Genomic DNA, 23,510 nt, shown 5'->3' on the forward strand with positions numbered 1-23,510 from the left:
TGGGTGTTTCAAAAGTAATCTGAAGAGTTTTAGAAGTCAATCGTTTTTCAACGCAGGGTTTTTCAATGTAGTGTTCTAAAATATCCAGCAAGCAGCTCTAATCAATCATTATAAAACTTCCCTATATGCAAGCACGGAAAACATTAAACTGTAATATCACAAAAGTAGGCCAGACCACTATCATCAACCTGTAGTCATCATCATTTATATCATTTATTAAATTATGCAATGCAGCAGTGCCAAAAAGTGAAGTAATAGTGTGAATTCACTAGAGGGAGCAATTCTTTTCAGTAAACTAGTATTACTTAGCTCTATGTAGTCAGTAGTCCTAGAGTAGATCTGGATCCTTAACATAATTCGAGAATAAAAATATGCATAATTCAGGAGAGAGATCCCAGTAAAGATGTACTGTCATTTCAAGGGTTATTGGGAGGTTTTCTTAAAACATCTGAAAAGAAAAGAGAATTTGAAAACAGACTAAGTCCAAGGTAGTAATACTCAAGCTGAACATCGATCAGCATCCCCATTTTGTTTTAATTTTCACACATTTGTACTTTTAGACAAGAAATTACTGCCTACTAAAAGTGTCACAGCATCTTATCCATTAACAGCCATCGTAGTAACAAGAACCAGTTTCCAAGTGTCTGGTATAAATTCAAATAAACTCCAGATTCAGTGAAATAAAGATAACTTATTCTAGTTAGCAACATAAGTGACAGATGTTCAGACCAATTCACACTTCTTATACATTTTTATATCTTGGTTGTTTGTGACTTAACCTCAATTCATTTAGATTTGCATCCTATTTGATATATCTAATACTCAGGATTTTAGCCAAAAAAACATTTTTAAGAAAAAGTAATATGGAATTAATAAATAGTATTTATACAATTGTGCCTAACTGTATTAAGTTTTTATTGCCTGTTAAATGTTAATTTTAATGATATAGATTTGGCCACTGAAGATAAACTTTAGCTGTTATCATTGAATTAATGTCATATTTTAATAATACCAAAGATGTTAAATTTTTTTAAATGATAGTTTTATTTTATTTGTGAAATATTTCATTCAATACATATTTAGTGAATTTCTGCCTGGTACTGAATACTGTTAGGATCTGGGGATACAAAGATAAATAAGATCCAAGTTAGCTCACAATCTAGTGATCCTTTTAAAATAAAATGTTCCACAATAATTTAATTCAATTTATGTTTAAAAAGAAAACTATATATTTAAAAAGCTAAAGTCTTTTACTGAAAGGAATGGCATGTCTTCCTTTTTTTTTATTTCTGGAAAACCATCACAAAAGCTCAAAGTTTAAAGAAAAGTTTTAGAGTCTTCCAATATATAAGACATGTTTAGAATATAAATTGTCGATTCTGGCAGCTCCAAGTCAAGTATTTACTACTATTTATTTGTATGTGGATGGGCCAGATGTTCTCCAAACTACATTCCCCGAACTCTTTTCCTTAAAACACTTCTGCAAAAAATGCAATCTGAATACTTGTGCTATTGAATTGATGGATTTAATCTTGTTTCTGCTCAAGAATGAAGAAAAAAGGTGACCGATGAATACCTGGTAATGGTCAGTGTTTTCCACACCAAATCTCCCCTTTCCCATTGCACCATCTAAAATAGTATATATTTCTACAGTGTTATAATGTACTGGGTTAACCATAGGCTTTTATGAAGTATAATAATGTATCAAAGTGTCTATGAAATTATATTCTAAAATATGAACATGTATATTTTTTGTTGTACTGATAGCATCATTTCAAATATTATCATGCTATAAAGTGTAAATATCAGAGCCACGAAGGAAGAACCACAATTGAAATAGATTGGGGTAAGGATTACACAAGTTGAGAATGGACTAATTTTCTTTGAAGTCAAACACTAAAAACTCACTTTAAACTATGACTTAAAGAAAAGGAATATTGAATTTTCATAAGTATCCTATATCTCAATACCAATGAGATATTTTGTTATGGGCATATAATTTGTAGAGATAGTTGAGAAAATAGGAATCCATTCATTCTGCATTTTAAAATTTTTCTTTTAAAGTTATATGAGGTTAGCTCTTATAGAAAATAAATACATAGCAATAAAAAATGTATATTCCAAGACATTCTGACCATGTTTTACTTAGTTCATGCTATGATGTCCTTAGAATAAATCTTCAAACATAGTTTAACAGTGGCTTTAGAATTAAAAAGCCATCAGCCTTTCTAAGAAGGGAACTAAATATATTAATTTTTCAGTATTTTAAATGTTTAATATTGATGCACATAAATAGCCATCCAATATTAAAAGTGGATTCTCCTATCATTATCAGAAATACACTTTCTTATAAATTTTCCAAATTCTAAACCCAGACCAATTCAGTTTTTCAAGAAACTGAATTTAATTGCAAAATATGTTGAAAATGAGTGTTCTCCCTTCTCCTCAATAATAACTAAGATTACCTCATTTTACAATGCAAGGATAACAAATTTATACCTATTTGGAAAGCTTTGGCCCTTCACTTTTTGTGTATCTTCAGCTTATAAATGTTAATCCCAGAGGATCCCAGGGACTGGTGAAGGCTCATAGACTAGGGACATATTTTGTAAGAAGTGAAAAAAGCAGCCATTCCCCCTCCGCCTTTATAACTATAAAGCAAAGAACTTAAGAACTTTAAACTACAATCTAAAAATCTTGGCATGCTAATTAATGTTTTGAAAGGCAAGTATCCATGTTTGAATGTTGATGTATTTATGAATACTTTGCCTTATATATGATTTTCTATTTAATCTAGCTGGTAATATAAAATAAAAATAATGATGATAGAAAAATAACTTAGGAGGCTTAGCCTGGAGGAGCAATGATAAGAAAAGACCTTGAACATAAAATTTTTCTAAGACAGCAACTTACAAATGGGTTTTTACATTCTTGGGGAAGAGCTCAGAACACTGAGCCTGTGCAACATCAAAAAAAAAATGTTTACTTCAGACTTAAGTTTGGCATTTTAATATACATTATTCTAGTGGAAATATGATTACTGTCTTAATAAATTTGAGGATGAAACTGTTCTTTAAAAATATTTCACAATTATCAGGATCTTCATCTTCAAAGCACAATAGATAAGTCAATTTTTGCATAACATTCTTATATGTTGTACATAAATATTAATCCCAATTTATAGATGGTAAAACTGAGAAAAGCTTATTTAATAACTTCAGAGACAATTGGTAAAATACTGTGGTTTTGTTTTCCACATTTCTACTTTAAAAATATTATTACATTAGACACAACTATGTAATAAGTAAAGTATTACAGACATGTTGTTTTTATAATTGTAAATATTATCATAGCAATAATTCCTAAGATTTTTTTAGAAGATTTTATTTATTTATTTGACAGAGAGAGAGAGAGTACAAGCAGGGGGGGAGCTGCAGGGAGAGGGAGAAGCAGGCTCCTGCTGAGCAGAGAGCCTGGCAGGGCCTCGATCCCAGGACTCTGGGATCATGACCTGATCTGAAGGCAGATGCTTAACCGACTGAGCCACCCAGGCACCCCCTTCCTAAGATATTTTTGATGAGGACATTTACTCATCTTCTGTGTATTTTATTTTTATTATTCAAGAAAAAATAATAAAGCTCTTAAGAGACCCCAAAACTGTGAATTAAGAATTAAGAGTTAAGAATCCTCCATTCTTTCCCCAACTCTGTCATCAGCAATTACATGACTTTGATTAGCTGATTAAAAGCTTAACCCTTACATGCATGGCATGTAATGGACCCTCTAGATGAACCTCAAACAATAGATAATGAAACGACTCCCAGTAGAGAAAATGATTTATGCTTACCTTCTTTGTATTTTATGATAGGCAAGTTGACTTTAAATCTTATAAATCATTCTAATCTACAATGTTCTTCTTTAAAATGAGGCCAAAGCTGAGTCTGAATCTTCACTTCAGAGACTACACCTATCCCAGAGAAATATTTTTTTTTAATCCTCACACAAAACAGAGAGAACAAGAGGTATCTTTCCTCTGTAGTTGTCTTTCTGCTTTGTTTCTAGATAGTCATGCAAGTGGGAAAACACTAATAACATTCCATGGATCTGCAACTTGTCCACTGTGCTACCTATGACGAAACTTCTATAAGACTCTGGAGTTTGTGTAAGGGAATTCCTAAAAATCTGCTATTTATTTCAGGGAACTGAACAAATGTATTTTAGATCAGATGGGAAAGCAGCCTTAAGCCATTTTGCAAAGTTTATCCAACATTTTAGTCTAGGATTTTTCGGTACTGCATTTTTTTATAGGTGATAATCTAGCCTGTGTTTCAACTCTTCCAATGAGGAAATCATTATTTTTTTAGAGAATTGGAAGCATTGGGGCGCCTGCGTGGCTCAGAGGGTTAAGCGTCTGCCTTCGGCTCAGGTCATGGTCCCAGGGTCCTGGGATCGAGAGCTGCATTGGGCTCCTGACTCAGCGGGGAGCCTGCCACTCCCCCTCCCCCTGCTCATGCGCGCTCTTTCTCTCTGTATCTGTGTCTCACATGAATAAATAAAATCTTAAAAAAAAGAGAGAGAGAATTGGAGGCATCAAAAGATGCTTTCATAGGCTATTTAAAATCTACCTTCTATAACTTTTAGCCTTCCGTTCTTCTCCTCCCCTTTGAAGAAACACAGTATATGCAGGATATACTTATTACATGTTTCCTGTGCTATTGCTTTAAACACATGTACAGATGCTATGTCACCCCTAAGTCTACTCAGGGTATCACCAGTTGTTCTCATAACCTCTTTATGTTATATTGTGTTGTTTTCACTATCCTGATTGGCCTTTGGTACTCTCAGTGACTTTTCCAATGTCTTTCCAAGTATGTGACTCAGACCATATACAGTATCTTAAATTGATGTAAGTCTAGAAATGGACAGTTACCATAGTTGATGTGGAAACCTTATTTAATTGACACAGTTGAAAAACACATAATATTTTTAAGCAGCCAGTTCATATTACTGCCTCATGATGAGATTGTAGTTCACTGTATTAGTTATCTGTTGCTGCATAAAAATTACCTCAAAACTTAGCAGCCGAATGGGGCTCCTGGCTGGCCCCATCAGTGGAGCATGTGAGTCTTGATCTTGGGGTTGCAAATTTGAGCCCCACTTTGGGTTTAGAGATTACTTAAAAATAAAATCTTAAAAGGGGCACTTGGGTGGCTCAGTCAGTTGAGCGTTCAACTCTTGGTTTCAGCTGAGGTCATGATCTCAGGTTTGTGAGATTGAGCCCCATGTTGGGCTCCACACTCAGCACAGAGTCTGCTTAAGATTCTCTCCCTCTGCCCGAACCCCTGCTGTGTGCGTGTGCTCTCTCTCTCTCTTTCTGTCTCTTAAAAAAATTAAAAATAAATAAATATTTTTTTTAAAAACCCTTAGTGGCTGAAGATAACAACAAACATTTATTATCTTACACAATTTCTGTGGCTCAGGAATTTGAGAATATCTTAGCTGGGTAGTCCTTGGTTCAATGTCTCTCATGAGATTACAGCTAAATCTCAGCTAGGGCTACAGTCCTCTGAAAATCTGGCTGGGGCTGGAGGATCTGCTTCTAACATGGCTCACTTATATGGCAGTGAAGTTCATTATGGCTCAGTTCCTTACCACATGGACCTGTCCTTCGGGCTGCTTGAGGGTCCTCATGACATGACATGATATCTGACTGCTCCAGAGTGAATGATCCAAGAGAGAGCAAGGCAGAAGCTACAATATCTTTTATGTCCTAGTCTTGAAAGCTACACATTGTCATTTTTATAATATACTATTGGTTACACAGGTTATCCCTATCCGGTGGGAGGGGACTACACAGAGGCATGAATGTCAGGGAGCAAGAATTATTTGGGGGCCATGTCACAGGCTGATACTAGAGTCCATCCTCTATCCCCCAATGACTAAACTCCCTCCCACAGGGAAATTAAACTCTCACCTTCTCAAGGCCACCAAACATCTCATCCCCTTATAGCACCATCTCAAAGTCTACAATCTTGTCATCTTAACCAGGTCCGGATGGGGATGAAGCCACTGGATGGCTCTCTTGAGTCATAACCTTAGATCTTTCTAAGGTCTTCTTTAAAAAAAAAGAAAAGATTTTATTTATTTATTTGACAGAGAGAGACACAGCGAGAGAGGGAACACAAGCAGGGGGAGTGAGAGAGGGAGAAGCAGGCTCTTTGTGGAGCAGGGAGAGGGATGCAGGGCTCGATCCCAGGACCCTGGGATCATGACCTGAGCGGAAGGCAGACGCTTAACGACTGAGCCACCCAAGTGCCCCATATCTTTCTAAGGTCTTAGCAAAGGATTTTACTGCTCTACCCTCAGATTCATTTTCATACCGTAATTGCCTGGCGGAGCCTGGATTTGATCTTTGTTTGGAAACCATTTCTTTGTTTTAGCATTGTTTCCTTTTCTAGCCTTGGAAGCCATGCATCATCATTTCCACAATATCCTATTAGCTATGTAGGTTAATTTTATTCATTGTGGGAGGGGACTGCAAGAAGATGTCAATTATAGGAGCCTGGAATCATTGGGTTCATGAAGGCTGGCTACTGCGTCCACTAAAATCTTGGATAATTTAATTTTTAGGAAATCCTGTTAAGCCAGCTTCATCCATTTTGGTACTTACTGATTTTTTAAATCTAAAAATTACCCATATTTGTCATTAAATTGCAATTGTAGTTTCAATTCTGTATTCCAACCTTTTTGGATCTTTTTGAATTTTTTTTAAAGATTTATTTATTATTTTAGAGAGCGAGCGAGCAGGGGGAGGGGCAGAGGGAGAGAATCTCAGCAGACTCCCCACTGAGTGTGGAGCCTGACTTGGGCTCAATCCCTCTACTCTGAGATTATTATCTGAGCCAAAACCAAGACTCAGTTGCTTAACTGACTGAGCCACCTAGGCACCCGATCTTTTTGAATTTTAATTCTGTCATATGAACAACACTCCACAGCTTTGAATTATTGGTAGGTATGATAGGTGATGGAATTTTTAAAAAAATGCAATTTATTGATAAAAATGTTGCTAAACATTTGTGTCTCTAGACCTATTTAGACCATTTAGTTGATAAAATAAGTACATATATCTTCACCTGGACCATTCTAGAAATGACACATTAATTCATTTTCTGTCAAATATAAATAAGGATCCATTTTCCCATGCACATAAAAATATAGTATGCTAAACAGTGGGCAGCTCCAACTTCATCAGGAATTCTAATATATTTTGAAAGATTGGCTAATTAGGCAAAATCCTCAAAAATGAGTACTGAAGACTACAATGTTTTAAATTATCTAGTGTGAAAACTTGAAACATAACTTATTAGCTAGGGCTGTATACAAAATATCAGCCTTTGGCAAAGTTATGGTGGGAAAAATTCCTTATCCTTTGCTCACTCCTTAAGAGTAGAAACAATGGTTTTGTCCTTATAAGTCCATTGGACTTAGCAAAATACTCTATGCTCATAGATCCTTAACAAATATTTTTAACTGGTGAATTGGCTAATAAATTATTGACAGATCATGAATTCCCCTCTCCCAAGTTTCTTGGTATCCAATTACTTGTTTCTTGGTACCCATTTACCCTACAGAAGTCTTCCCTTAGTGTTCCAAGATGGGGATCTTTTTCAATCTCCTGCTATTCAAACAAAAGTTGACTATTTTTAAATAAGACAGTCTAATAACATTTAGGGAATGTTGTCAATGCCTGAATCCATATTAGGGCATCTAATGATGTGGATTTTCTGATACAGTTGACAAATAAGTGAAAAGTTATGGGCAAGCTTTTGGCTGCCTTACAACCATAATAGGTTGCCATCAGTTTACCTTCTCAGTAAGATCAGTCTTGGTTGAACATGTCAGTTGGTGACCTCTCTACCAGGAAAATCTGGTCTTCCCAACATTGGAATTCCAAAACTATATTCCTCACTACGTGTGCTTTGCCATGATTACTTTTCTTGTTCACCTAACTTAGGCAAACAGTTCTTTAGATGAATAGCATTTCTCTATTTCTGCTAATGGGCTCATCATTCAGTCAATCACATAAACTCAAAAACTTTAGGGACAATTGGGTGGCTTAGTTGGCTAAGCATCTGCCTTTGGCTCAGGTCATGATCCTAGAGTCCCAGGACCAAGCCCCACGTCGGGCTCCCTGCTCAGCAGGGAGTCTGCTTCTCCCTCTTCCCTTCACCCTGCTGTGCTCTCTCTCAAATAAATAAATAAAATCTTTAAAAAAGAAAAAACCTCAAAAACTTTGTTTGTTGAATTTGTCCTTTCCCGAAACCCTCTCATCCAATGTAGTCTTTAGGCTATCTTTCTCAGCTCTACCTTTTCCTTTATCTCTACCATACCCCAGTTTAAACCTTTTAGTTTACCTCTCTTTGTAGTTTGGTTACACATCCTTGCCACATTAACTTACTAAAGTATAGCATCTATCCATCCATTATTCTGCTCAAAAACCTCACTTCCATCTACTCAGTGCCTACACAATTAACTCGAAACTTCTTAGTCTAGTTCCACTGTCTGCCACATTCTAGCCACAATTTAGCTTTCCAGCCTTACCTTCTACTACTTTGACATGCTGGATTATTCTGTCTGCCAAACTCATCCCCCATCTACCATTAAATCTGTATTGCATTTTCCCTCTGCCTGAATGTTCTCCCTTCGCTTCCATTAAAACCCTGCCCAACTTTCAAAACCAAAATCAAAAAGAATCTCAAACATGCTTTAATCCTCCCAGCCAGAAGTGTTCTCACTCTTTTCTGAAAGTCCAGGGTACTTTGTACCACTCCTAAGGTACTTACTGAATTCTGACTTAGGTTTCAGTTGTATGCTTACGTGATTTATCTCTTCTTATATATTTTAAACTTCCTGAGAACATAGATTATATCATCCCATGTATAGTAGTTAGCACATCTACTTTACTTAGAGGTGGTTGTTCCTGAGTTGGAACCATCATGGAATGAGTTGGGTAAGTATTCTACATTGGTTTGCGGTGGTGAATAGGGACACAGTATAGTGTGGTCAAGAGAAAAACTTTTGGAGGTCAAACAATTCCAGATTTAAATTTGACTTTACCAGTTTCTAATTATGTGATTTGTGGCAAATTAACTAATCTCTTGGCATTTCAGTTTCTTCATCTGGAAAATGGGAATGAATGCCTATTTCACAGATGTGTTGTCATCATTAATGAGGTGTTGGGTATAAAACACTTATCTTAATAAATAATTATTACCTTCCTATCCTGTATTGTTCCTAACATAGTGTTTGATAACTTTTTTATTAAATAAATGAATTATTTAGAAAACAAAAACATATTATGAACTGTAATTTAAATATGCATGTATTTAATAATTAAGAAAAAAACATTAGAAGGGCATAGAAGAAAGAATAAAAAAGGAAAGAGGAAGTCAGGAATCAAGATACTACATTTTTTTTAAGTGAGCAAGAAGAAATTTAATTTATGACACAGACTTATAGTCTTAACAGAATATGCTGGAATTCCTTACAATTTTCTAATGGGAGAAACCTAATTACCTATTTTTAATTATAACAGTTCACATCTTAAGTTACATATAAAAATGTTTAATACTGCAGCTTATGGGAGGCCCAGCCAGGCTCCAGATTCTCAGCCACTGGGGAATTTGTGTGCCAGACCACCCACAATGAAAGTGAAAAGCTGGTATCTTTGCCAGTGTGGAAATTTCTTCAGAAGAGAGCTCTAAACTGTTGTAACCACTTTCCCCAGGAAGACGAGGGGGAAAAACACATGAGAAATTACTGGACAAACACTAATTGCCCAGGTTTCAAAGTAATAATCAAAAGTGGAATTAATGCTTTTAGCACCACAACTCTCCTGAACTTAAGTCTGTTTATATGGATTTGGGCTGACTTGTTCCAGTTCGTTTCTTTGGAGGACACAAACTTATATGAATAAAGCTAGAATTTCAAGGCAAGTCACGCTACTTAGTTATACTTGATTTGGATTTTTGTTCGTTTTTTATCATCTTTCTCAAAATGTCTTTAGAAACAAGTCATTCAAATAGTAATCCTGTAATAGCATTTGCACTCGAAATCTTGTTTTAAGTTTCTTGGGGTAATATGAAGGCAAAAAAAAAAAAAAACAAAAATATCCAAATGGTGGTTAAACCTGGATAAGGTACAGAAGGGTGCACAGGGTGGAGGGAAGGGATAATTGGGTGATGGGCATTAGGGAGGGCACTTTATGTAATGAGCACTGGGTGTTGATGATTCACTGAATTCTACCCCTGAAACTAATAACACACTATATGTTAACTAAATTGAATCTAAATAAAACATTAAAGAAAAAGGAAAGGTGCACAAAATTAGAGTTTTTGCTCATAACTTTTCCATTTTGGAAAAACTAATATTTGACATCTTTTATCTGAAACATATTATCTCATTTATAATCAGCAACAGTCTGAAAATCTACTTTCTTGGACTAATGCGGAACAGATGTTTGTAAAAGTGCCTGAAATATAATAGACCTTCAATAAATATTATTGTGTTGGCAAAAAAGCTTAACAGGTGTGTGTATGTTTGTGTGCACAACTCTCCTTCACCCCCTCAATACTTCCCAGGTAGTGTTAGCGGAGGGCACTAGAAGATGGGATTTTTCTTCTTATACCAGTGCCTCTGAGGATCCCAAAAGATGATCTCAAATCATAGGTCCAAAAGCACTTTCTTCTGCTCTTCTCAGGGGAGAAGACTATGGGGGTGGGAAAAGGGACACTCTACTGAAGCAAGAACTCATTTGGTTGCAAAGAACAGAAACCCGATTTTAACCACTTTGGGCAAACCAGGAAATAAATACTGACCTGAGTAGCAAAATCTCAGGAAGGGCATGGACCTCAAGGATCACAGAAACAAGGACGTGGCTAGAGTCTTTCTCCATCCAACTCTAATCTGTGCTTCTCTCTGAGTCTGCTTTCCATCTTACTAGAGACTGCAAACTTCTACCCTGGAGAACCTCGCTTTAGAAATCTCTTCATGAAAGGACTACTTCTCTCTAAATCCCATTTGAAATTCTCAGAGAGGTACTGAAAGGTCGGCCTAGGTCATATACCTCCTTTTGTGAACAAAGAGACCAGTTCTATAATTGGCAGCCTCCACTAGAACAATACAGTTTAAGTAAAGAGAAGAGCATTTCCTCCAAAAAGAAGACACTTCTGTTTCCAGAAGAAGGTGGGCAGTGCTGGGTAGACAAAAGAAATAGTCTCAAAATTATTCTTCTAAAAATTCAGAATTTTATTTATTAAATATGAAATAAAATATCTTTTTCAGTTGCTTATTATTTTCTATAAATTTATTTTTCTGTCTCTTAGTGTTTGTCTCATACTTCTTCTATCTCAAATGTTTTTCTTAAACAGCACCACTAGGTCCTATCCTTTCCCTCCTTCAAATCTGTGCTTAAAATTCACTTCCTTGGACTCTCAGTAAAATGCGGCTAATCGAATAAATCTATCTCTATTTTCCCCCAAATGCTATTAAAATGGGGGGGGCAAGGAAAGAGAGAGAAAGAGATAGAGAGAAAGAGAACCCCTAAGTGCAAAGAAGAAGGGGAAAGACTGTAACAGATGAAAAGTGACAAAAACTTATGGAAGACAGGAAGTAGATATGTAGAGGATTAGTTACCTATTGCAATGTAACAAATTGCTCAAAACTTAGCTTCTTAAAACAAATATAAATATTTATTGTGTCACCCAGTTTTGAGGGTGAGGAATCTGGGAGCAGCTTAGGCTGCGGTCAAGTTGTCGGCCAGGGCTACGGCCATTCAGAGAGCTGGAGAATCCACTTCCAAGCTCACACACACGGCTGTTGGCAGGAGGCTTCAGTTTCTCACTCTAAAGAAATACTTTATGCTTGTGAAATACTAACTACAATAAGAGAAAGAAAGTGTAATAGCAGAGAAGCTAGCTGACGCCACCTAGATCAAGTAAGCAATGTAACATCAGGAAATATGGTTTAAATGGACATTGTGTGCCTAAGAACACAGCATCGCTTCTGTGATATTCCTGAATATCAATATCATAGAAGATATGTAATTGGAATCTAATCACATGAAAATATCACACCCACACCCACACACATAACCCAAACTGAAAAACATTCTATAAAATGACCTATACTCTTCAAATGTGTTAAGTTCATGGAAGTGTGTTATGTGCTTTGATGCAGCTATGGGAGCACACAGGAGGGGCACCTCGACCTAATCGATGCCAAGGTGTCAGGGAAGCCTTCCACTGTAGGGATCTCTAAGCTGATACCTAGAGTTAGCACAGAAAGCGATAATGGAGAGTAAGGAGAGGCAAGAAAGGAGGAAGCGGGTCATAATGTACCAGACCAAGGAAAAATCATTTGATCATATACCAAATGGTGTGTGTGCGTACGTGTGTGTGTGTGTAAACTCTTTCTTTAATATTAGCCAGAGTTTGCTCCTTTTCCTATCATATTTAAAATGTTACATTTCAGGGGCACCTCAGTTGGAAGAGTATGCAACTCTTGATCTCAGGGTGTGAGTTCAAGCCTCAAGCTGGGGGTAGAGATTACTTTAAAAAAATAAAATAAAAAATAAAATGTCACATTTCAAATTAGCTTAAGAGGTTATGCCTATTACTTTAGTCTAAGAAATGTGCCTTGAGACACATGTGAAAGAGTAGAACAAATTTGCCCTTGATTGTCTCAGTTACTATAATCCTCATTTTTTTCAAACACGAATCATCTCATAAACCAACTAGGCAACATTATTTTCATAGAAGTTTTAATACATTTCCTTTATATGTCTTTTATGAATGGCATTTTCTAATCATGTCAACAAAAGTGATACAGAAGACTAAATTCTTTCACACTGGCCATTTGTTTAGTGGTTGGGAGAATAAACCCCATGTCAGATTGTGCCTGATTTGAGTCCTATTCTAGACCTGACTCTGCCACCCATTGGCCAGGTCTCCTGAAACAAGTCACCTCTGAACATCAGTTTTCTCATCTGTCAAATTAAAAAAAAACAAACAAACTATTTTATAGGATTGTTGTGAGAACTGATTGAAATAATACGTGAATAGCATTTAGCACAGTGCTTGTCTCATAGAAAGATTCAATAAATCAGATCTTTTGCATCACCCTATAGCTATGTTTAGAAAAGATTATGCATAAAATCAGGTCAAATATAATGGCAAAAATATATTTAGAGTGCTGTGAAAATAATATTGTTTCTTGAGTGTGCAGATGATTTTTTAATTGATGATTACAGTGCCTGAACCAATCAAAGATAATTTGTCTATTCTATCTCATCTTGCAATTTCCCAGTCATCCTCCCCTTTGATTTTTGAATCCCCAGCCTAATCTAGAATGGCTTCTAAAAAACAGCAAGGCCAGGACTAGTGCTTCTCCAGTAGAGATGGGATGTTGAAAACCATGTAAGCATTGCAAAACTCACCTCATTGTAACTCTCTACCATTCCAGCTTCTATATACATATACTTGTTCACATATGTTTTCCTTTGTTTATTTAGCATAATAAGGTAAAACATCTTTTCTGGCATATAACAAGACATATTAAATGTTTCATACTTGTCTCACCAAAAGTAATGTCAATCTTCCCATTGTTCTGGCGAAATATGTGTACTGTTTATGAGAGCAATGTATCATAAAGTGGGAGTGGGAGTGGATAGGGTAAATGATCTAAGGAATATTTTGCCACCAATAAATTAATCAAAACTATTTGAGGTTTATGGGGCAACAATTAGCAGAAATAAAAATAACAATGCTTCGTTTGGTCTATGACTTTAGTCAAAGTCTGGGTTAATATTTTTTTGTTGTTCTGGGATTGACGAACATTTTTAACTTCTCAAATTCCTTATTGCTAACCATAAAAATGACAAAAGAATTTTGTTCATCATTTATTGTGAAGCACTATATTTTACTGTTTATTATGAATAGTTAAATTGTTAAGAGTGTAAAATTATTGTGAAGATTGGAGATCATAATCTCTTAACTAGTAGAATGATCCTAGGTTCTGACATTATAAGCTGGACACTTTTGTCATCTATGTGCTCCCCCTCCTCCAACCACCATGTACACGTCTCCTTTCTGTCTCCCTCACCACACACATTCTCCAAGCTATTTATTAAGAAACATTAAAATGTGTCTAGCAACTTATGAACCCCGATCATCACCCTAAAAATCATATGATAGGATCCATTATCCTAAAAGCACTCTGATATAATAAAAAATGTTGGTAGTGATGATTAGAAAAAGATTAAGATGAAATTTCTGCTATGGAATTCTTTTACATATCTGATTTGTTGAGAGAAAATTAGAAATGAATTAGATAGAATTAATCTGTGATTGAATTCATGCCAATTCAATAGATTTTCATATCTTGGGCCTTTGATTTTTGTGAACAAAGCTTTTAATTATACCATTTGATCAATAGGCATTTATTGAACACCTACTATTTAGCAAGTATGATTCCAGGCTCCAACAAAAAGCTTAAAAGAAAATGATCCCAAAATGTTAACTCACAGTAATACATCCCACATGGTAATTGACAAAGGAGTAAGATAGACAAAAAATAGTTTTCAGGTATGGGAACACTTGAATGCCCGGAGAATGAAATTTTAAAAGTAAAAAGAGAGAGAAGTGTGAGAGTGGAATTATTTCTAAAAGAAATGTTGGAAGAAGTTAGGAAAAGGAATCAAAGAAGGGTGGAAATGGAAACTCTTCTGTGGAGGAAGACATCTTTCTACTAAATTCTAATCTGAAAATGCAGGATGACAATGAAGGTGTTTTCCAGCCATGAAAGGAACAGACCTCTCTATAAAATACTGCTGAGCCAATAACAATAGGATACAGCACAAGAAAAATAAGTACCTTTGTTTGGAGAGATGCAGAAAGGAACTCATATTAGCACATAAACTCTACACAGGACTGTATCTGTGTTCTTTTAGAACACATAATTTTGACAATGTGTACAAGTGGTAGTTTCAGGCAAGAGGAGCTTCCAAGCTGAGAATAGTAAACTGAACTGAGATTTACCACTTTGGTGGTCATAATGCCAAGGGTAACGCTGTCTGGGATGAAAGGAGTGTGTTCACTGACCCTTCCGGGATATCCTGCTTGCAATGGAGCTTTGTTAAAAGAATGTTCACAGTCCCTCTGTTGCTGTGAAAAGACATGTTCCGTTGCTGCATGCTTCACTTATCGGCCCTGACACCTTTATTGTTCATACAAGCACTCCATATTTATGAAGACAAATGGCTTACAAGTAGACTGGATAAAACAACTTTTCATATCTGGGAGAGTAAACACTAGAAACCATCTGAAACCTTAGTTCAAAAGAGGGGACAAATAGAGGATCATCCAGGAGCAGCCAAAATTCTGGGGAGAGCCTACTGAGGTGGAGAAGGGCCAAAGGAAAAAGAGGAAATGAAGATGGCGGGGAAATAAAGGGAAACTAAAGAAAGGGGATGTGAAGAGAGAGACATAACTTTCTCTCATCATGAAGTTGTGTTGCCAGTTCTTCCTAACCCTCTGTTCTCTGACAAGGCGTTGCATGTGAAGAGAGAGTCCGGCAGAGACTTGGGGTTGTCAGCTGCTCCAGCCACTGGGGCGTCATCTTCTCTCCACCTCCATGGTGGCACCTCACCCAGATTCCTTTCTTGTCAAACGTGTTTCCAATCACCCAAGCCCTCTAGTCTATGACCTCTTGTCAAACTGTCTGTTACCCAGGACACAAATAGATTGAGAGTGTCAGATAACATGGTAATTTTGTGGGGGGGGGAAGAGAGTTTGAGTGAGCACTGCATACCCTTTATCTTATCCCTTTCCCCAGCTACCTGCACCTTTAATAGTAAATGCCCTTTCCCCACCTATAAGTTTCTCTGTATCTCTAAGCCACTGTAGGACAACTGAGTGTGACTCATCTCTTTTATTTATTTGGTTTGATGTGTTCATTCCCTCTGGGGAGCTAACTGGTAGAACATCGAGTCAATTCTATTTTTCTAAGGGAAGTTGGTGTAGCACAAAGTTGGGTGATGACAAACGTGGGTTATATTGCTCTATGGTAATCACATAAAATACTGTGTGCTCTGAAGTTAGAGCACTGACACTGCTTGAAGTGATGAGTATCCTGTAACCACAGCTCACACTCAAAGTCCTTTCTCCTCAAACTGATTAATATTCAGCTAATACAAATACATGGTATTCACCACATGCTTGATGCCTGCTGAGGCTCTGAAACCTTGTTCCCCGAATGTCCCTGTTGCCATCCTCTACCTCCTGCCAGAAATTCTCACAGTCACTGTGTAGGCTGCAAACACACTAGAGAAGAAGTGGCTTTTGAAGAAGCTACAACATGACCTGGAGAGTAATGGAATGATGCACAGCTCACACCAGATGCATATGCCACCACAGCCACTTTCTCACACCCCTGAGTACAAAGATCTGGGTGAACGTTCTTGGTAAAAATTATGCTGCTTCAATGAGCAGGTCAGAGATAGAGTCCCAGGTGAGGGTGGGGAGCAGGGGTGTTATCTGTTCAAGAAATCTTTACTAAGAGGTTATTATGGGCTAGGCACTGTTTTGAGTAAAGCAGCTATTTTGGATAGAAATAAGCCAATTTGCTTAAGAAGTACAAGAATTATTCTGCAGACTGGCTGACAACTCCTGAAAGCTTCATGTAACATTTTTCTCTTGCTAGCACCTTCTTTACCCCCTTTCTTGAATGGGGGAGAGGGGAAGGGAGAGGTTAGACGGAGTGAGAGATTTGGAAACAATCATCTTTCTATTCAGGGATTTGCCGAGCACCACGACTTGCTAACGTTTCCAGGTGAGGGCATAAGAACTCAGGAGGTGCACTATCTTGAATTCTTTCCCAGCTGTTATCTTTTCATAAGTTCTGTATATTTGACTGGGGAAGTGGGTCTAGTCAGTACTATGTTTAAAGAAAGAAATAAGTCAGAGTGGGAAACAGGCAGGGCCCAGGAGAGGGGAGTCGAGGTGAGACCTGAGCTTCGGATTCCGATATCGGCAGGACTGTGCATATGGGCCCAGCCCAGGGGCCAGGCACCCCCTCTCCCACCGCACCCCCCGCCCCCGCCCCTTGCGCCTCCACTCAGGCTCCAGCCTGGCTTGCAGAGCTCCCGCTCCACTCACTACCCACCCAGCCCTGCCTCCCAGGGTCCATCCAGAGCGCCAGGGCTGGCGGCCGATCCCCGGAGTCGACCGATCAGCTTGGGTTCTTGACCATGTGGGCCGCCTCTCCTCCTAGAACTTCAGCTATTCTCACTAACTTTGTTAAGATACGAAAGGCTGTTCCAGACCTTTCTGTGTACCTCAAGTGTGAAAGGAAGGGAAATTCGCTTGGTTTTTAAAGCTTAAACATCAGGTTACTCAAGGAGAACGGCTGTTTCGATAACCCCCATCTCCCCCCGCCTCCACCTAACCTCAACCGCCCGCAGCCGAACGGTCCCTAGGAAGTGGATGCCAGAACGGTCTGTGCATTGGGCCGGGGACATTGCCAGGGCAGCTCTAGGCGCAGAGCTCGCTATAGGTCCTCTCTCCCAGGATCGGATAGATGATTCATTTTTATATGTAACGTTTTACCCCACTCTATAGCTCCGGCTGGTTAATGTTCAACCCCAGGGCTTCGAGAGGCAGCTCTAGGGAGGCAGGCAGGGATGACCCATTGAAGGTATATGGCCGCTGGGGAATGAAGGCACAGAAGCCCGAGAGAGGGTGAGGAGGGATGTGGCGGGGAGTGGGGGTAAGGAGGGGCGCTCCTCCGGCCTGGGCCTCCCAAGGCCCTCTCTGAGACTGCGGAGAAGCCGACGGGTGAGCGGCCCGGGCCCGGCAGGCGTCCCTGAGGCGCAGCCAAGAGGCAGTGCTCAGCCTGGGCCCCGGCCGCCCACGACGCCGCAGCGTGCGACGAGAGCGCGGACGCGAAGGCGGGCACTTCGCCCCAGAACGACCTCGGGGCGGCTCTGTGCTGCCCCAGCGACCCCGCTGCGATGCTAGCCTGGCGCTTCGGGGTGGGGACGCGGGAGGGAGGTGGGCGCGCGGCGGCAGCTGAGGATTAGATTCCGGTGTTGTCCCAAGGGACGTGCAAATACTAGTGCGGGGACACGAAAGGGGTCCTCGGAGGTGCGTGGGTTGCCTTCCGGGCTGCCACTTCTCCGGGTGCGTCTGAAAATATCGTCAGGGTAATGCGAAGCAGCACGTCTTGCCACTTCCCTTCTCCCTTGTTGCCGGGCCAAAAAAAAAAAAAACAAAAAAACTTTAAGATAAAGCAGCTGTTCTGGTCAGTAGAAGGCGGTAGGACACGATTGTGCCCGAGCCACAGTTCAGTGAGGCCCGAGGCCAGGCTACCCTTGGGGGCAAGTTCAGGTGGAACGGCGGCACCTCGGGTCCTTCTAAGAGTTGGGCCGCGTGGCTCCCGCGGAATTGATGGGTCCAGGTGGTCCTGGTCAGATGTCCAGAATGCCATCCCCTGGAGCTGGGCGGCTGACAAGGCGGGGGTCTGGGGGGTGCTGCACGGGGGAAAAGGAGGTTCCGGGCTGGGGAGGGGGAGCTTCACGCCACGGAGCAGCAGCCTAGAATTCGCAGGCGGGACTTTTTCTTTTTCTTTTCTTTCTTTCTTTCTTCTTCTTCTTTTTTTTTTTTTTTTTCCTGTCAAAGAAACCAACAAGACCCCGCCTCATCAGGTAAGAGTGGCTCCTACGATTTCACGGATTTTTAAGCGAGGGCTGGAGGCGCTGAGGTTAGTAGAATACTGTGAATGAACATTGCCTGAGCCCCGCAGAAGAAGGGTTTTTATTTTACTTTCTTTTGTTTGATATTATATTATTTTTTTTAACAAAGTGACCTGTCGTCTGTAGCCTTGGGCTCTGGCGGGCAAAGCCCCTTCCTTGGCAGTGGGGATGGCCTGCAGGGTCTCTACCTCTGTCCACATCAGCGACCCCACCCCGTGCCCGCACATTGCCACGTGAAATCAGACACGCCGTCGTCAACCAAACGCAAGCAGCCGCGTTAAGTGACGCCACAGAAGGCCACGCTAGTCCATCCCGGAGGACAGAGGAAGATACCATCAAGCTTCAACTGGGTGCAGTAACCCTCCCCAGATACCCAGAGGAGCAGAGTTGAGGGGGCTGTTGACGCAAGCAGAATGGGGAAGGAGCCCAAGAACTGGGTTGCCACTAGTCTGGGATCCAAGTCCCATTCGATATGCTGCCCCACTGCCTTCTCAAGGACAGCTGAGACGATTCTAGGTCTCATCTCGCCAGAGCGACGAAGATGAAGGTTCCTGCCCAGGACTGCGAGCGAGGGGGTCCAGCGCTGCTGCAAACTGTCATCAAAGACAGAAAGGCTTTGCTACTTCTGGACAGAGGAAGCTTTGGTAGAGAGAGTCCTGGGGGTTCTAAGGAAACCACCTTAACCAAGCCTTCGCCCTGGTATATGAGGTCCCGGCATAAGCCTACCATTTTCTAAGTTGATAGAACAGGAAACCAACAAACAAACAAAAAACTTTGGTATGGATAAAGGAAACAGGAGAGGGAGAAGATGGGGGGGAGGGAAGAGACAGGGCAAAGTGGAGGGAGAGGAGCACCTTAAACATTTTTGCAGGAAGAACAGGAGAACTAGGCCTGGAAAGATCAATCAAAGTCAGAGGGTGCAGACACACACCCTGCTCATTGAGGAACCAGTGAGTCTCAGCTTCTCTTAGCCCTTCAGAGAGAAGGAAAAAAAAATGCAATCCCTCACACAGCTCTCCAAAAATAAACACCTTTACCATACATTTATTAAATGTTTTAAAAATATTTTTAGAAAGAAATTTATATAGTTCTTTTAGTCATTTTTTGACTGAGTAATTAACTATCTCCCGTTTTCCACAGTTGCCACTGAACTGTTAATACATTGTTACAAAAGAAGTAGCAATGATTTTTTAAAGGCAATTAAGTAGAATTAAATACATCTTCAATGGTACATTTTATGTTTTCCAGGCCTTCTCTATTCTTCAAACAAAATCTAAAATCAACATTCACATAAAATGCATAAAATACTCAGCAAGAAGTGAATGAAGTTATACATCCCAAGCACAATAAATTCTGGATTTTATCTTTTCAGATAGAATGTCAACAATGAGAAGGACTCTCTTCGTGGGGGGCGGGGAAAGGGGAGTTGGGAAGCAGGGTGATAAATAAACTTTTAAGATTCGAGTAAGATTTCTCTGGTTTCTCTTGCTAAAACCTGAAAAGGAAAATTAGTTATTTGTCTAAAATCAGGTTTCTACGTAACATATTATTATTTTTTTTTAATCTCTTCTTCAATTACCACTTTCTCAAGTTCAGTTAAAATGCAATTGTCAGATTAGGGATGCTGGGGGAGGAAGGGTAGTTCTAAAAAATTCCTTCTGAAAATCTGCTATAAGAAACTTCTCCCGTTTACTTCTCCTCCCTCAAATCAGTCACGTTTCTCGTTTCTCCATGTGTTTAGATTAACTGCTGCTTGCGGGGGGAGGGGGGGTGTTAATAAATCAATCAATAGGGACTCTATATTCATAAAGGCCTCTGATCTTATTACACCCGCCCCCCTTTTTTTTGTCCCTCTCTAAAAAATTTACCTCGGCGAGCCAGGGACTCCCAGCGTAGCCCGCGTCGACGGAGAACTGCGGGCGGGAGGCTGGGAGCCCCGGCGACGGCGGCGAAGGCGCCCGTGGATTAGGATGTGGATTGCAGGACAGACCTTTGTTTGGTCACATTCGCGACGCGGGGGGCAGGGGGCGGTTATCCTCCTTCGCCAACGCGCCAGGTTTTTATAGACTCGCCTTAAAAAGAGTTCGCTGCTCTTCACAGGGTTCATTTATGGGGCTTTCTAGGAATAACGGGACTTTTAAGATGCTCTTCATTTTTCCCCCATTATTTTCGTTGTTGTTACACTCCTAAAGGCACTCCCGGGTTTCAGCACCTCACAGGACCAGGGTGGGGGTGGAAGAACGAGCAGGGCCGGGAGGCGAAGGGGAGGATTTGCCTCCTAATCAAACCGCCTACACGGCTCAGGTTGCCCAACATAGTTTTTTAAATTAAATTTCTAACCAAGTTATGGGCAGTAAAACTCAGATTTAGGAACTGAGAGGAAAGTGAGACAAACGTGGGCCGCACACACCTTTTCCCAGGTCTCCACCACTTTGAATTCGCTATTAGGGGTTTGAAGAGTTTGAGGCCTTAGGAAATTTAAAAGTTTAAAAACCGAGGACAGGCGAGAGAAAGGGTTAGAGTAACAGGTGAGGGGGTGACTGGGGAAGGCGGGGGTGGGGGGTGGGGGGAGGAGAAAGCCCTTAGACCGCAAATCGTCGGTGCGGGGTTCCTGGCCCAGCACCCCCCGCCCCAGCCTCTGGGCGCGCAGAGGTGGGCGGCAGAGGGCTGAGGCCTACGAGGCCTGGACTCCTGGGGGCCCCGACCTCCCGCTCGCCATCTTTGATCCCAAGCGGAGGAGGTTGGTGTTCATGCTATAGATTACCTTAAAGGTTCCTTTAAGCACTTTAATACACAACTAGCTCAGAAATCATTAAGAGACCTAGAGAAGGAGAAAAAATACCCTCACACTCACCGGTAATAAGTGTTGACATGCAGCAAAAATCGATTGAGTGGAACCGAGGTGGTGGCAGTGGCGATGGCTGAAGGGGGGACTCGCGTGGGAACGGGAGGGGCGAGAGGACCGGCTCCACTGGCTCGGGAACCAGGCTTTTCTCACTTGAAGGGAAAAAGAGGAGCGGAAAAGGGTCGGCGGGCGAGCGGAGATGGGTGTAGGGAACAAGGTGGTGGTGAAGAGGGTAATTCTTCCTTCTGGAAGTCCAGGGAAAGGAGCTGAGGTGGGAGAAAGGGCTTCTCACCAGTCCCGAGTCTCCGCCCCCAGCCCGCACCACTCAAGTTGGGGATGAGACAACTCTTCCCAAACCTCGACTTCCATTTTTGTTTTCTGCAGATTGATCAATTGCCTCGAAATAGAGTTCTATTTCAGCCAGCAAACTAGGCCGAGGTCCGCCTCCCGTAGCCAGCTCTCCTAAGTCACTCTTGGACCTGCAGGAGACGCAAATCCTCCCAGCAGGTCTCGTTAGCGTTTCCAGCCCCCATCCCCAAATCCCCTCTCCCAGTCCCCTCCCTCCCCTCCCCCCGCCGCCCCTCCCCCCATACCAGGCGGAGCTCGGGGAGGCCCGGACCGCTGGGCTCCGCGGCTCCAGAAGCCAAAGTCCGCCCGTGGGGACCGTTTTCCTCTCCACTGCTCTCAAGTGAACAACAAGGACGGAGGTGACCCTCGGCCAAAGGGCTTTTATCTGCCCCCCACTGCCGCGTGATCCCTCCGTAGGTTAGAGGCAGAGCTTAAAAAAGAAAGAAAGAAAGAAAGAAAGTTAATGTGCATTGAGCACCGATCTTAAATCGGGGACATTATCGGCGATCTCTTTAAGTGGCAGCAGCAGTCCCATGCAGAACAAAGACTCAGGGTCTGAGCCTCAAAAGCTAATAGGTAAAGTTTCAGCCAGATAAAAATAACCTAAGCGCAAAAACACAGGTTTTCTCGCCCCCAGAAAACTGCTGGCTACTTTTCCGCTCCCTATTCCCCAGGGTTATGTTTGTCCTCGCCCACTGGGGGGAGGAGGGTGACCAGAATAGCAAAGGACCTCAGATTTTACCCTTCACCGCCCCCCCCTCAGCGCCTCGGTAATGAATTCCTTCGGACTAAGTCTATTTGCTACGATTTGTTACGAAATCAAATTTCACATTAAAAAAAAAAAAAAAGGCTGAAAACCACCAACAAAGGAAGAGCGGGTGCTTAAGGTTCTTTTAAACACTCACACCGACCTCATTCCCCGTTTAGATGTCAGAGGATGGGAGGGAGGGCCAGGGCTGTAATTCATCTTGATTTGCTTCATTGTCCCGCAGTTTGCAAACCATAATCCTGTATAATTTCAGGAACAAGCAGGTTTAGAATTAATGGGTCAATATTATTTAAAACAAAACATGGGGAGCGTGACCTTTGCCTCAACTACATATTGCTCTACAAGACTCAGGAAACTCCACTCTAACCTCTCAACCCCTGGGCTCTTTGGGAAACTAAAGGGCTGTAGTTATTAGAAATGGTCTTTGTTTCTTTTAATGTCTCGAAAGGATTTGGAAATAGAATGCAATATAACATGAAGAATCTCTCTACTTAAGCCTGAAAGATAAACGTGGAGGCCTAAATATTTTGAACTGGAGGTGTTTCCTTGTAAACTTATTACAGATGTATTCCTCTTGAGAGGAATGTATATAAACTGTACATGTATACATACACACATAATTCTCCAGAACAATTTACTGGATGTGAAGACCTCCCCCCTAAAGAAGTCATTCCAAGCTGACATACTTCCTAAATTTCTCTCTCCTTTCTTCTTTCTCTCTTATATTATTTGCTAGCAAT

The 23,510-nt window shown here is 40.7% G+C and overlaps 1 long non-coding RNA gene across 3 annotated transcripts; it reads right to left on the reverse strand.

The window, feature by feature from the left end:
* Positions 1–199: 199 nt before the first annotated feature.
* On the reverse strand, positions 200–22,654 carry LOC113925149. 3 transcript variants are annotated; one of them, XR_003520932.2, is made up of 4 exons: positions 22,247–22,654; positions 21,663–21,805; positions 5,975–6,115; positions 200–448 (listed from the first exon to the last, which is right to left on the reverse strand). It is a non-coding gene; the product is annotated as an uncharacterized LOC113925149 (long non-coding RNA). The 3 variants fall into 3 exon arrangements; XR_003520934.1 differs by lacking the exon at positions 22,247–22,654 and adding an exon at positions 22,011–22,154; XR_003520933.1 differs by lacking the exons at positions 21,663–21,805; positions 22,247–22,654 and adding an exon at positions 20,677–20,785.
* Positions 22,655–23,510: the final 856 nt, after the last annotated feature.

Source organism: Zalophus californianus, chromosome 2 (genome assembly GCF_009762305.2).
Source record: "Zalophus californianus isolate mZalCal1 chromosome 2, mZalCal1.pri.v2, whole genome shotgun sequence".
Taxonomy (NCBI): domain Eukaryota; kingdom Metazoa; phylum Chordata; class Mammalia; order Carnivora; family Otariidae; genus Zalophus; species Zalophus californianus.